Source organism: Psittacula echo, assembly GCF_963264785.1.
Source record: "Psittacula echo genome assembly, chromosome: 4".
NCBI classification, from domain to species: domain Eukaryota; kingdom Metazoa; phylum Chordata; class Aves; order Psittaciformes; family Psittacidae; genus Psittacula; species Psittacula echo.
In genome coordinates this window covers 41867265-41880383 of record NC_137738.1, presented here as the reverse complement: position 1 = coordinate 41880383, position 13119 = coordinate 41867265, and the positions used below count along the sequence as shown (strand labels likewise).

The following is a 13119-nucleotide window of genomic DNA, read 5'->3' as shown; positions in this document are numbered from 1 at the left end:
AGCTGTACTCTGAAGTGCCACATAGTAATTGCATGGATCCTCCAGCAGTGTTTTGTCTTTTGGATGCGTTTCCAGTAAAGATGCACTGTGGAGATACAATCCTGGGAAGACAGTGAATTACAGCAACTTAATCCTGGTTCCTGAAACCACAGAAGGGACATCTTGGTCTTATATTGGTTAATTGCTGAATCTCTAGGGTTTTCTCCAGTTTCTCCACCCTGGTTCTGATGAGATAGATAGACTTTCAGGTAACGGTTATGTTCTAGCCTGTTTGTTTCCTGATGGAAACCTTAGGACAGTGTTAAAGATAGCAACTCAGCATGCTAAACTATTTTGCTTCTACTTTTGGGCCATAATATTGCCTCATACTATAGCGTGATATTATATTTGGGTCTTATACAGCTGCCTGTAGATGTGCAAGGACATTGGGTGCTCAGTAAGAGTTTGCACATTTTCTCCATTGCTGCTTCCCCTTCTTTCACTTTTAATGAAGTGACACAGTAGGAACATACTGGTTGCACATGCAACACATTATGAAATGTGCTGAAAATTTGACTGACATCCAGTTTGAACAGCTGTTCAACCTTCTGACCTGACTTACAAAGCCCTGGGGAGTTTCAGCCTTGACTATCTTGAATTCATCATTTCTTTATCCTAATATCTGTGGTCAGCTCACTTTCTTGTCCTAAGAACTGGGGCTTAAACTCTGTAATGGCAGAAATAAAAAAAAAAACAAAACAAACAAAACCAACCAAACCCAACAAAAAACAACACAAGCATTTTGAGAGTAACGAATGCCTCTGGAGTAGTTTGATTTGTCTGTGTATTTGGGAGGGTTTTTTTTAATTCTGGGGTTTTTCTGTTTGCTTGTTTTTTTTTGTTTAGAGCACCTTGATTTTTTCTTCCTCTTTGCTCTCAACAAATCACAGATTGATGGTCAAAATTCTGTCCCCTTCATGAGAAGTGGGTTTCTTGTGCCAACCTTCTTCTGAATTTGGGTGCATTTTGTATCATCACTCAGTTGTATGTAAGTTATAAAATTGAAATGTAAGGACTGTAATAGAATTTGAAAAATAAATATTATTTAAATTAAGAAGTAATGAATTTTAGCTGTGATATTGTGGCTTGATTCTATTTAATGTTTTTATCATCTTATATTGGCTTATAAGTTTCAGCAAAATTAAAGATTAATGAAATAAATGAATTACTATTGTGAAAAAATACAACTGAAAAAATTCGTCTAAGTAGTCATTTAATTGTTAGACTAGTTATTTAATTTGTATTTTTAGATAAAAACAATTCCCTTAGCTCTCATGGTAAGAAAGCAAGACTTCTTTCAAAGCTGTATATTTTAAAAGAAGTTTTGTTACATTTTCTGTTTTAAAATCTCTCAGGAGAGCATTTTTTCTTCATTTAATGCGATTTGTTTTCTCTGAGACTGTAGAACAGAAGTACAAAGTAGAATAAATAATAGCTTGAAGGTGGGGAATCTGTGGTTGGGATTATGGTGTTAACTTCTTAGCATAATAAAACACATTAGTTTATGGGTTTTAAGATTGTCATATGGGCATGTTAAAGTTATTGAAGTGTGATGCTCATCTTGTCTACATTTAGACTTTCTTCAGGATATTTCTTCATCACTGAAAAAATGAGGGTGGAATGGACTGTAACAGCTCTTGCCCAGAAGATGAAGTGCTTGCTGGAGTTGAGTAGGACTTCTCCATTCAGATGTTCTTCTCAGAGCTCTGTGTTCACTGAGGGGTTTCTGGTCATGCCCGTGTGTCTATAAAGCCCCATCACCCATCATGAGGTAGTAATTCAGTTGTGTTCTGCCACTGATGTGCCTAGAAGAATTGTATCCAATTTTTTTATGATCTTTCAATCTTTCCAATCTTTTCCATGATTTAACAAGACAGGAGTATTACAACCTTGTTGTGCTTGACGATACTTGCAGAACAGATGTGCTAATTTATAATATCTGGTCAGAAGGCTTGAGAAGCTATCTACCTGCCAACAGAAACAGGATGTTTTATGGCATTTTCTTGAGTAAAGCCTGAGAGATCAACTAGGAAGACAAATACACCACTCCTTTCTATGTCAGAAAAAGTGTGTGTTGAAAGTTATGTCATCAAGTTAGTTGATTTAAAGGAAGACAATTTAAATTGTGAGTGCTTCAAATCCTTATGTTATCTTTAGACTCTTGAGCTGGTATAAATTATAGCTCTACTTCAATGGGAAATACCAAGCGTGGGGTTGCTTTTCTCCAAGCATTTACTTCTCATTAATTATTTGTACTACTGCGAGAGTTTTGTTGCCAAATATCTTTGTTGCCAAAATAGTGCATGGCATGTTGAGGGAAAACTGAAGTAATAATTTAAAATTATTTATTTAAAGAGGATCATAGAAGTAAGAGTAACTACTGAGGCTGCAATTACTGTGGGCTATGCATTGCCATTATATAGTTGATAATACTAATTTTATTTTGTGTTTTATCACTGGGAAGGCCGAAAGTTATTTTGCCTATTTGCTTTTCTTATGGAAAACTTGAAAGATGTATGTGTAAGAATTCAGTTAAAAAAATTGAGATACTCTAGAGTTGAATACACTAAATATAAAAGGACATAAACAGCTGGGGACTGGTTTAGAAATAAAACAGAGAGGAGGGAGAACCTTTCCTTACAAAAAAAATGAGAGAGATAGGCACAGACTTAACTTTATATGAAGTGCTGGGAGAGCCATAATATAGTGGAATTTAAGGCAAAAAGTTTGGTGAAATATGGCTTATGACATCAAAAATAATAAAATGATCTAGATTTTCTGAGAAAATCTGGAAATTGTTCCTGTGAAAGAACAAGTTCAGTTTTATGTAAGCATTTTCTCTTCATTACCCTCTCTTTTAGAAATATGTTCACTTTTCAGAGTTTACTACAGTGAGGGCAACCTCACAGAAAAGAAGTAAGGAAAAGTGTTCATTTCTGTAAGATTCAAGAAGCAAGTGTCTGATGTAGTCAAATCTGCATTTGCAGGAATAGCAAATTGGCATCTTTAGTGATTAATTTCTGTGTGCAGATGTTCTGGCAAAGGCTATACTGTTTGAGAGGCAAGAACTGTAGTAAATCCTGAATGCCTAGAGGCACTGATGGCTGTGGAGAAGTATTGCAGCAATCTTTATGGAACCAGTAACAGCTTGGGTTTTTTTCTAAGTTTCCTTCCAGATCTCAGAGCCAAGCAGCTTTTTATGCTATCCATCTTGGACAAGACCCCCTTTTCAGACTGCTGGAAGGTTATCTTCTAGCAAATGTTTCTTCTGCGCTCTTTTTGTTTGGTGAAGTGGGCTTTCTTTTCTTGCTCATTGCAAACATAAGTCATAGTAAAGATGTCTGGTAGTGATTTGAACAGATAATGAAAATTAAGGTAATTAAAAGTAAAGCAAATCTACTGCTGTAAAGTCTATAGAAGCAAGGAAGCCACTGATAATTAAACTGGATTCTAAGGGCAAAGTGTTTCAAAAGCACCTTCTCATCGTATCTGAGCTTTTATCCTAGAGGTAAAGTTTCTGCCTCTCAGCAGTCCATATCTGGTCTAACTCAGATATACAGAGAACAGCACTGGGCTCCCAGTTACTGGCCTGCCTGTCCTGGACCTTTTAAGGTTCTCTATGTTATACACTAGCATGTGGACCTGGATGTTGTTAAATTTCCCTGGAGAACCTTTGATGTGAGCAGTCTAGTTTTCTCCATTTGCTTATTCCTGGGATAATGCCTTTCACCAACGGAGAAAAGAAGAGCACATGCAAATTTCTGCGGCTGATCAGACTACACTGTAGTGAAGGAGCAGTTCCATCCTCCTCTGGTGCAACCTGCCAGGGCAGTTTACATTTGTTCACCTGCTCTATTGCAGAGGTGCCATTTGAGTACAATGCATGTACTTTGTGTACTGCAAAGGGTGGAAGGAAGAGAAACTCTTCAATGCTCCTGACTTCTTAATGAAGACTCAAATGGGACTTTCAAGACTTCTGTTGTGAACTTTATGAAAGTGGAATGGAGGTCTTTGATGAAAAAGCAACAAGTCCTCCAGCTATTTCTTCCTCAAGTCATCCTCATAATCATCATCTTTTTAAAACCTTTTCTTCTGACATTTCTCAGGAAATGTGAATGCTGGCCTTTTGTATAGTGTGGTTGATATTATGAACATTGCCAGAGTGGAAAAAAAGAAGTAAAGGATTCACATCTAAACTTCAGAGAGCGCAAACAGTAGCAATTATTTATGGGCTTTTGTTCTCAAATGCAGGAGCCATGTTATCCTGATGTATTCCATTGCAGTTGTGGCAGCTGTATGTGCCTGAATTTCCTTATTACATCACTTGTCATAATAGCAGCGTGGGAAATATTGTTCAGGTCACTGGCTTTTTGGACGAGGGAGAAAACTCCATCCACAGTGCTCTGGAGAGTAGCTGTAAACACAGGAAGGACTGGTCGACTTCTGCTCTAGCCTTGGCTTTGCTGCCTTAGATCAAATTATCACTGCCCATGAGATTCTTCCAGCAATGATTATATAGGTGCTGGACCTTGCAGTTCCCTCAAAACTGTGTTTGCTGAACAGCTGATCTGAAAAAATAGAGGGAATGATACTCTTGCTCACCTTATCTGTGTCTTTTTACAAGGGACTTGCTTCAAGAGAAACCCCTGATTGTTGTCTCAGGAGGGTCTACAGACTTTGGGCTTTTTTTTTTCCTGCCTCCTCTCTGCATTTCATATTCTGGGCTAGCAAAGAACTGTGCGTCTTTGGAAGACAGCAAAATGCCAAGGAAACACTCCTTTAGACCTGTAGTGTTTCCTTAACCCGTAACTGCACTAACTCTGCATCCATTTCTGCAGTCAACTTTTCCTACTTTTATTGCCTTCCACAGCAAAAGGGTCAGCTAGGAGGCAGTAGTAATTGCAGTATTGCCTGTAATGTTTCTGCAAACTTCTTCGGCCTTCAAACATGACAGCACTAGGAATCAGCTGGACACTGTAAGAAGTCTGCATGTAAACTCACATTTGGGGCAGCCACACTTCACTAAGCATGCCATTTTGATTTCTCTTTTTTGTCTGTGAGGCCACAGGGGCAGCTGGAGCATCTCTCTTCTGCTGAACTTCTTTCTTTCCAGCCCCTCTCTTCCCAAAGACAGTGAGCATGGGCTCCTGTAACTGCTTGTTCAGAGCTGTCAATGCTTGTAACCTGTCGCTCTTGAACTTCCTGGCTGGACTGACAGGACCTGGCCGTGATTCAAGCAGGGCGATGTCTCTGGACCCTTTTTCTGTCTCTAAGACAGGAGCAGTGAACTTTGTTCCAGTTTTTCCTGGCCCTCTCCCAAACAGAATCGGAAGTTGTCTTTTTTAATTGTTTGCAGGTGAGGGGATTGAATAATTTCAAAAGTTATAGAAAATAAATTTATAGCCAATGATACTATAACGTGACAAATGCAGTTTCTTGCTGCTAAGCCTATGATAAGCATCCTTTTGGTTTTTCAAAGGGTAACTTTTATTTAACAAGCTTAAATTTACCCATTGTGACAAAAGCTGAAAGTGTACTCTGTCAGTTATTACTTATGATTATGCTTTAATGGACTTGTTTCTGATGCTAATGGTGAATCTATAGTTTCATCTGCAAGTGGAAACATGAAATCATGGGGATCAAGGTGGGTGGGACACAACTTAACTGGGATGGGATGGTCCGTGAACTTCTGTGAAAATGGCCTTTCTGCCTGTTTGTCATTGCCCTGTGGCAAAGCACCAGCTTAATATCCAAATTTCCTGGAGAGCCAGTAAATGAGAGAAAATTTGCAGATCAAGAAACTCCTTGTACAAGTAAGATAGTCAATTTAGATAGCTAATTAACCAGTTAAGTAACTGACTAGATCTGATTAATTAGTAGTTAATGGTAAGGTTCTGTCAGATTAAATTGATCTCTAGTAACCCAAAGGACAATTATAAGCTTACAGTCCCTGTGATTATTTTTCCCCTGCACTGTTGCAAGAATCCCAGTTAGAGGTAATGTGATAATTTAGAGCTATTATGTAAGGCTGTCTCCTTGCCACAGGACAGTGCTTCAGGCACTGCTATAATTTGGGGCAATGCTATTCCTAATGCCTGGTAAGTGAAATATATGATTAAGTAATCATTGATTTTTTTAGGGAAATTTTTGTAGCACTATTACTAGTTTCATATTGCCTGTCAATTCATTGCTCATTGAAGTGCAGATTGCTGCATGCAGCCAAATAAACAGAAAGCAAGCAGAGAGGTTAAAGCTGGTGAGCCATGGGAGAAATGTAAACAGAAGGAAGGCAAAAAGCTTATTTTCCAGGTTGTCTTATAGCTCTGCCTTGGTGCTTGGTAAAGATGTCAATGCCATCTGAACAGGAACTGAGCTACGCACATTTTGGGTGCTTCTGCAACACAAATAGTTTGAGTCATGTTACATATCTCAAATATTTTGCTCAAAGCAGGAAGGCATATGCCCACTTTGGATGTCATCTGAGGGATGCCTGGAAGGCATGTCTGGCAGGCTTATACCAATCTCATTGCAGATCGACATACTCATTGTAGTTTGTAACTGGTAAAAGACAGCATCGGGCCTTGTAAATTTTGACTTCCACAAAAGGGCTGTTACTCATGAATTAAGATTGGGTTTTGCAATGAGAATCATTAGAACCCCAGTGTAATAACCCTTTTTTCCACCTTTGACATTGCCTTTGATCTTTAACAGAGATATTTCTATCTCTTTCAGAAGAGATGATGTAGTCAAATGGAAATGATTGCAAGATATTTCTGATAAGTGACTTGCTGTGTTTCCACATTTGTTGCATCAGCTATTACTCATGTACCTACTTGTTTATTACTCTTCTTGAAAGAGCAGGAGTGAATTGGGATTAATAAGGCTGTTCAAACTGATATTTATAGTTCAGTTGTTGAATCAAAGTTAAAAAAAGAATAAATTGGAATTAGAAATATTTTAGCTGAAACCACTTTTGACATATTGCATTCAGTTCAGGCTGATACTAAATATTTCAAGCACCTCTAAGAAAAGCCAAAGATATTTAGGTATGGTTTACAAATAGATAACGTAAATCCATGCCCTTTGCTATTAACCGGTAGATCAATTATGTTTGATTCTCCAGGAAGTGATCCAAGTTTGGATTGTCCTTTATAAAGCCATTTGAGGTGGAATAGGTTTCACTATGTTTTATTTTCTGTCTTTGGTTTGTTCCATTTTGCAATTTTAGTGAATTGAATGCCCATTGAAGCAGGCTGCAATTCTGGTGCATAATTTACCACGAGTGCCTTAATCTGTAGGCTGGATGATTTCCTTCTCCTTCTGTTCCTAGGTCTTATCTTATTGGAAATTGAGATGCTTAGGAAGAGGGCTGGAATTCCACATCCTCACCTTGGTGTTTAGGGTACATCTGTGGGGTGACACCCATCTTCAAATTCAATGTCCATCTGAGTCAGGACAAGGATATGCACATGAGTGCCCTAAGTGCTATGAAATGAGGTGGTCTGAGCTAAGTATTCTCATGCTGCACCTCTTTCATTTGGGAACTGGAACACACTCCTGGTGGTATGGACTTCAGTGATGTCTCCTACGAAACTCTCGCTGGCTTGCCAAGCTCCTGAGCTCAAGTGTAGCTTTTGTTGGCTGAAAAGCAATCCTGCCAGCAAACCTGCCAGCCCTGGGCATGCTCCTGAGCTGTCACTGTATGACCACCTACCATTGCATAGAGGGCATGTGAGGGGCAGAGCTCAGCAGGGGATGCTAACTACAGCTTCTGGGAGGAGATTATCGTGGGTGGGTGGGGTGGTGGTGTGTGTGTGTGAAAGCTATGGCTCCCAGAGACAGTCCCTGCACATTCATGCTGTACCACCTGGTAAGGAGGATATAGATTAGCTCTAGTTGAGTGGCCATATTTATCCAGCTCCTTCTAATTCGTACTGTTTAGAAAGGATAGATGGTTTTCCCACAGTGCTCCTGCAGAAAATTGAAAGGAAACACTTCTTTTACTGTAATGCAGAGAGAAACAGGTATGTCATTCTGAAATGCTGCCTTTGCAACAGTTGAGTACACTTGAGCAGACATAAAAATTCTAATGCTATTTCTCAGTGTAACTAATCTCATTCAGGTTGGATTTACTCAGAGGAAATAAACTCCAGTTATGTGTATGCAAGTTATTTCAGCAGTGAACCTGTGATTTTTAAATTTTTTTTATATCTTTCTTTGCATAGGGAATAATAAATTACACTTTTAACTAGAACAAGGCAGTAGTCAATGCTGCTTTTGAAAATAGGATGACAGCTCAAAGTTCTCTTATCTAGTTTCTGAAAACTAACTAAAAGTTTGAGTTAGTCACTGAGAAGGTTCTGCTGAAATCCATTTCAACTCCTTTGGCACAAAGCACTAAGGTGGAAACTTTTCCTTGTCAGTTAACTAACGCTTCTCCTGCTCCTGGTACCGTGGCTGATTCAAATCTGTGTAGTTTGTATAATTACACCCCACCCTCCCCAAACCCAAAGCACACAAGAAATGACAGGAAAAAGGCCATGTGTCACAATAATTGCTGTAATTTGGTCTGTTATTCCCTTGATTTCTGGCTCAGTATTTTAGCCTTGATGTTAATTTTCTTGCATAACTAAAGGTGTTTCCTCTTCTTGTTTATGCTATGATTTCTAAACGTCCTTGAAATTATTTGCCATAACATCTCTCCTTATCGTGATATTAGTTCAGTTTGAGGCATTTATAGGAAGTGCTTCTTTCTATTTTTCAACAGAAACAGTTGGGAGCCAGAAAAATATGTATTTGTTTGCCTTTCTATTTTTGGTTTGAAATTGCTGGAAGCCAGTAGGTGGGTTTTTATTTTCTGTTTTAAGATTTTATTTTCAAACTAAAACAAATATGTATGAGAAATAGCACATATCTTAAAATTACTTGTTCTAGCAACAGGAAAAATTTCTTGTTAGAAATTCTTCAGAAGTGTGGCTCTATTTCTGTAAATCCTTTCTTGCTCACTTCAGCAGAGTTTTTCATCCTCTCCCATTTCACTCAATGATTCTTTCATATGCAAAGGGGTGAGTTTTCTAGGAACTTGGCTGTGCTAAAAAGTTGGTATGTTTATCTTGTACACTGCACTGATTCTTTTGTCACATGTCCATTCTACCAGGCAAAGGACAATCACACAGGGAGTTGACTATTGTTTATGTATATCAAATGAAATCACCTAAACTGTCACCTAAATGGATAGCTACTAACTCTGTGTATCTTTGGAAAATAAACACTACTGTCTACTGCTGGACTGCACAGATTTTTCTATCTGGAACAGAAAATTACAATTTGTTATAAAATGGGTAGTCCAGTATGAGATCTTATCCTGTTAAGGAAAGTTGGCAATTTACCTAACTAGAATTCCCAGAAAATACTGGGAATTATTCAGCCAAAGTGGAAATAAAAATCTAGACTTCTTCGAAAGTAAAAAAAACCCCAAACAACATGAACCAAAAAACCACCACAACAAAACCCAACTGAACCACTGTTTTACATATTGAGGTATTTCCTAATAAATAAATAAATAAATAAATAAATAAAAAACCCAAAACCAACCAAACAAAAAAAACCAAACCCAAACCCAAAACAAAACCCAACCAATCATAAAGCAAACCCCAATCACATCCATGAGCTTTATTTTGTTTATTTCATAGAAAAGTTTGGATGGATTTGTGTCAGTGTTCCTTATCACTGGATGACTTCTAAATCAGTAAAATCAGTTCACATAGCATTACCTTTGGAAAAGGTCCTTTTTTTGAGGGGGTGGGTGGAGGGGGGAGGGTAGAAATTGGCAGTTCAAAGGGTATTAATACATTTTTTTTTACTCTACTGCCAAGACTTCCATTATATGAAAGTATAATGCAGAGCTTAAGTAAACTATACTTTCTCTTTTTACAGCTTTTCCAGTAAACTTTGAAACCATTCATGGAAACTGATGGCAATGCTCTTGTAAGTATAACTGAAGCTATGCCAGGGTTACTGATCAGCTGAAGAGGTGGTACGTTGCGATGGCATCCTTGTAATCATAGAAGACAGTATCAATGTCCCAGCAAGATCTTCCTTATGGGCCAGGCCAAGTGGTGAAATCACCACAGGCTGCTCCAGTTTTGCTCTAAGAATTAAACGGGTGACATGCTCAGTGTGAGGCATCCCTGCCCATGGCAGAGGGGTTGGAACTAGATCATCTTCAGGTTCTTGCCAACCCTCACCATTCTATGATCTTATTAATACATGCAAATATCAGAAGGAGGGTTGCAAAGATGATGGAGCCAGGCTCTTTTCAGTGATGCCCAGTGGCAGGACCAGAAACAACGGGCACAAACTGAAACACAGAAATGCTCAGACAAGGTTCCCTCCGAACATCAGGAAATACTTTTTTACTCTGAGGGTGACCAAGCACTGCACAGGTTGCCCAGAGAGGTTGTAGAGTCTTTATCCTTGGAGATGGTCAAAAGTTCTCTGGACATGGTCTGGCTGTAGGTGTCCTAGCTTGAGTTGGGGAGTTGAGCTAGATGACCTTCTGAAGTCCCTTCCAAGCTCAACCATACTGTGATTCTGTGGAAAAATCGGAACTCTGTAAATTAACAGAGGTCTCTCGCTGAAGTTGTCACTTTTCTGGTACATCTTTACTCATCAGCAGAGCCCACCTGGCACTGATGTGGCTGTGAGCAACACTTGGTTGTACAGCTCCCTTTGCAATTGGCTCATGGGTGTATTTGCCATGCAAAAGGGTAACGGATAGCAAGCTTGAAGCCTGCACTGTCCTGCAGGATCACTATTCCATCTTGTTCAACCGTCGAGTAAACCAAAACCTACCAAAAAGATCAAAACCCACCCAGTATTGCCAGCCTTGCAAAAAAAATTACAACCCTTCTGAAGATGCAAATAGCTGTAACATTTTGCATTTATTTCAGAGCTTTCTGAGGAATATTGCTCTAAGATTTTCCCTGGTAACAAGAAGAACTAGAAAGAGATCCTATCTTTTTGTTTGTTTATTTGTTTGTTAGTTTTTTGTTGAACCTGTGATAGTGAAATAAATGATTTGTTATCAGGAAATTGAGCTTTATAGAGAACCTCCTACCGTTGTCAGAAGCATAGTAGAATCATGAGATTTGGTTCAGTTTCAGACTGTTCCAGTGACTGTCTCATAGTTACCGTACATTCACATCTCAAGCTGCTGTTACACCCGTGGTCAATACCTCTGGTTATACTGGTAATAACTCTGTCTTTCATTGTTTTCTCTTTGTTCTGTGTTGGCATTAATGTCTCTATTAAGAGTGAGACTCAAAAGTATCTCTTAATGCTCACCCAAGGTCACTGAAATGAGAGATTGTTGCCTTCCATATTGTGTTGCATTCTTGCGGAAAGCTAAGTCCAGTTTTGCTGGTGAGGCATTTTATGAATTTTGCCTTGGATTCATTTCAGTATAGGTTTTCTATTGGTTTAAGGTGAAAACAGTTTTTACAGAAAATTGGTTTTTTATTTCATAAAATACTTGACTTCAAACACTGGTGCTTTGGAGAAAGAGGTTGCATTTTTTTGTTAAAAAATCAACAATATTTGGGAACGCAATTCTGTGAATAACACTGGATTTCATTGCTGCAGTCTGGGATTAGATGTTTCTAGTGTGGAGCAAACCAGGTATTTTATTGTTTAAAAGATGATGCTGGGTTTCTAAACACCACTAAACAAAACATTTAAAAGTTGCTGAATTCCAGGTTTAGGATTAATTGTCAAAAATTTACTTCAGCTTTCAGGAATACTGGGAAAGACAACCAGAAATGTATCTTAATTCACAAAATCTCACTCAGCAATAATATTATTACAGATTTGTCACTGATTTTATCCAGGCAAACTAGACACCGTGCTGGCTGGGGAAACTGCCCTTCCTTCCCCCATTGTTTTCCCAGCTCTTCCCACAAAATATGAAAGATGGGGATTCATCACCCCTGTCAACTTGCAGCAGGGTTACCATCATTATTGTTGAATAATAAATGCACATTTGTAAAATTCTTTTTGCTTTTACCGGGCAATCAGTTTTTCCTTCAGTTTGTATATAAAGTGGACCCTAACAGTTAGTTTACATAATATGAATATTAACCCTTTCTTGACAGATGAGGCATAGACTGTGTTATTTTAATTTAGATCATTAATAAAGTTAGTGGAAAGGTTTACTTCCTCGGTTGTTAACAGAGAGCTACATCCTGTCTCAGTATTGCTATTTGTGTTGTACAACTTTATATTGGTCAAAGATAAAATGATCCCACTTCAGTATCCTGGCAAAGATATGACATTGCCCCACTACACAGTTTTTGTGCAAGGAGAGCTGATTCATATTTGTTTTTCTTAATATCACTTTGGGTAGTTTTAAAGGAAAGTAATTAGTGTGACTATGTGACTCGTTGATTCACTGAGGCCATACATTATTTCTGTGTGTCCTAAATAGGACGTTACTTTCTTTGGAATGAAGACATGAAGGGTGAACCATATAGGATGGGGAAATAGCAGAGTCTCTAATAGCGCTGATGTGTTTTCTCATTGCTTTTCTTTGTCTGTTGTCATGGAGAATAGTCAGAGTGAGGCAGTGGTAAAATTAAGGAAAAAGTAAGGAAAGGAGGAGAAGGAGAAAAGGAAAAAAGAATATGTGATGATTAAGCAGGAGTCTGGGATTATTCATTCCTGGTAAAGCCTCCCACAAGTGTTCAGGTCATCTCAAATAGGCACAGATAAGCACACAACCATGATCCACGGTTCTGCACTCTGTGATGCATGCTGCAAAGATCACTGGTTAGAGAAGGTTCTAGTTCTTGTAAACCCTGGTGGCAGCAGTCTGTTCTGTTTCCAGGTGGTGTAGCTTTACTCACCTTTAATGCGCCTGTTAGAAGAGCCATCAGATCCTTCAGTAATTATATGAAATGGGGTTTTGTTTTTGTGAAAAGCTGTCTGGCTAGGCAGAGAGGCTGCATTAAGGATGTTCATAGCATAGCTCTGCAGCGGATCAGGTAGCTACTGGCTTTGCATAGCAACATTGTGGCTGGCATA

General features: G+C 38.6%; 1 protein-coding gene across 1 annotated transcript in view; it reads left to right on the top strand.

Moving 5' to 3' along the window:
- Positions 1-10021: 10021 nt before the first annotated feature.
- Positions 10022-13119, top strand: part of IPCEF1 (interaction protein for cytohesin exchange factors 1) — a 41149-nt gene continuing 38051 nt past the window's right edge. Inside the window, exon 1 of the mRNA XM_080615777.1 lies at positions 10022-10026. The gene's annotated coding sequence lies outside the window, so the exon portion shown is untranslated. The remainder of the gene's footprint in view (positions 10027-13119) is intronic.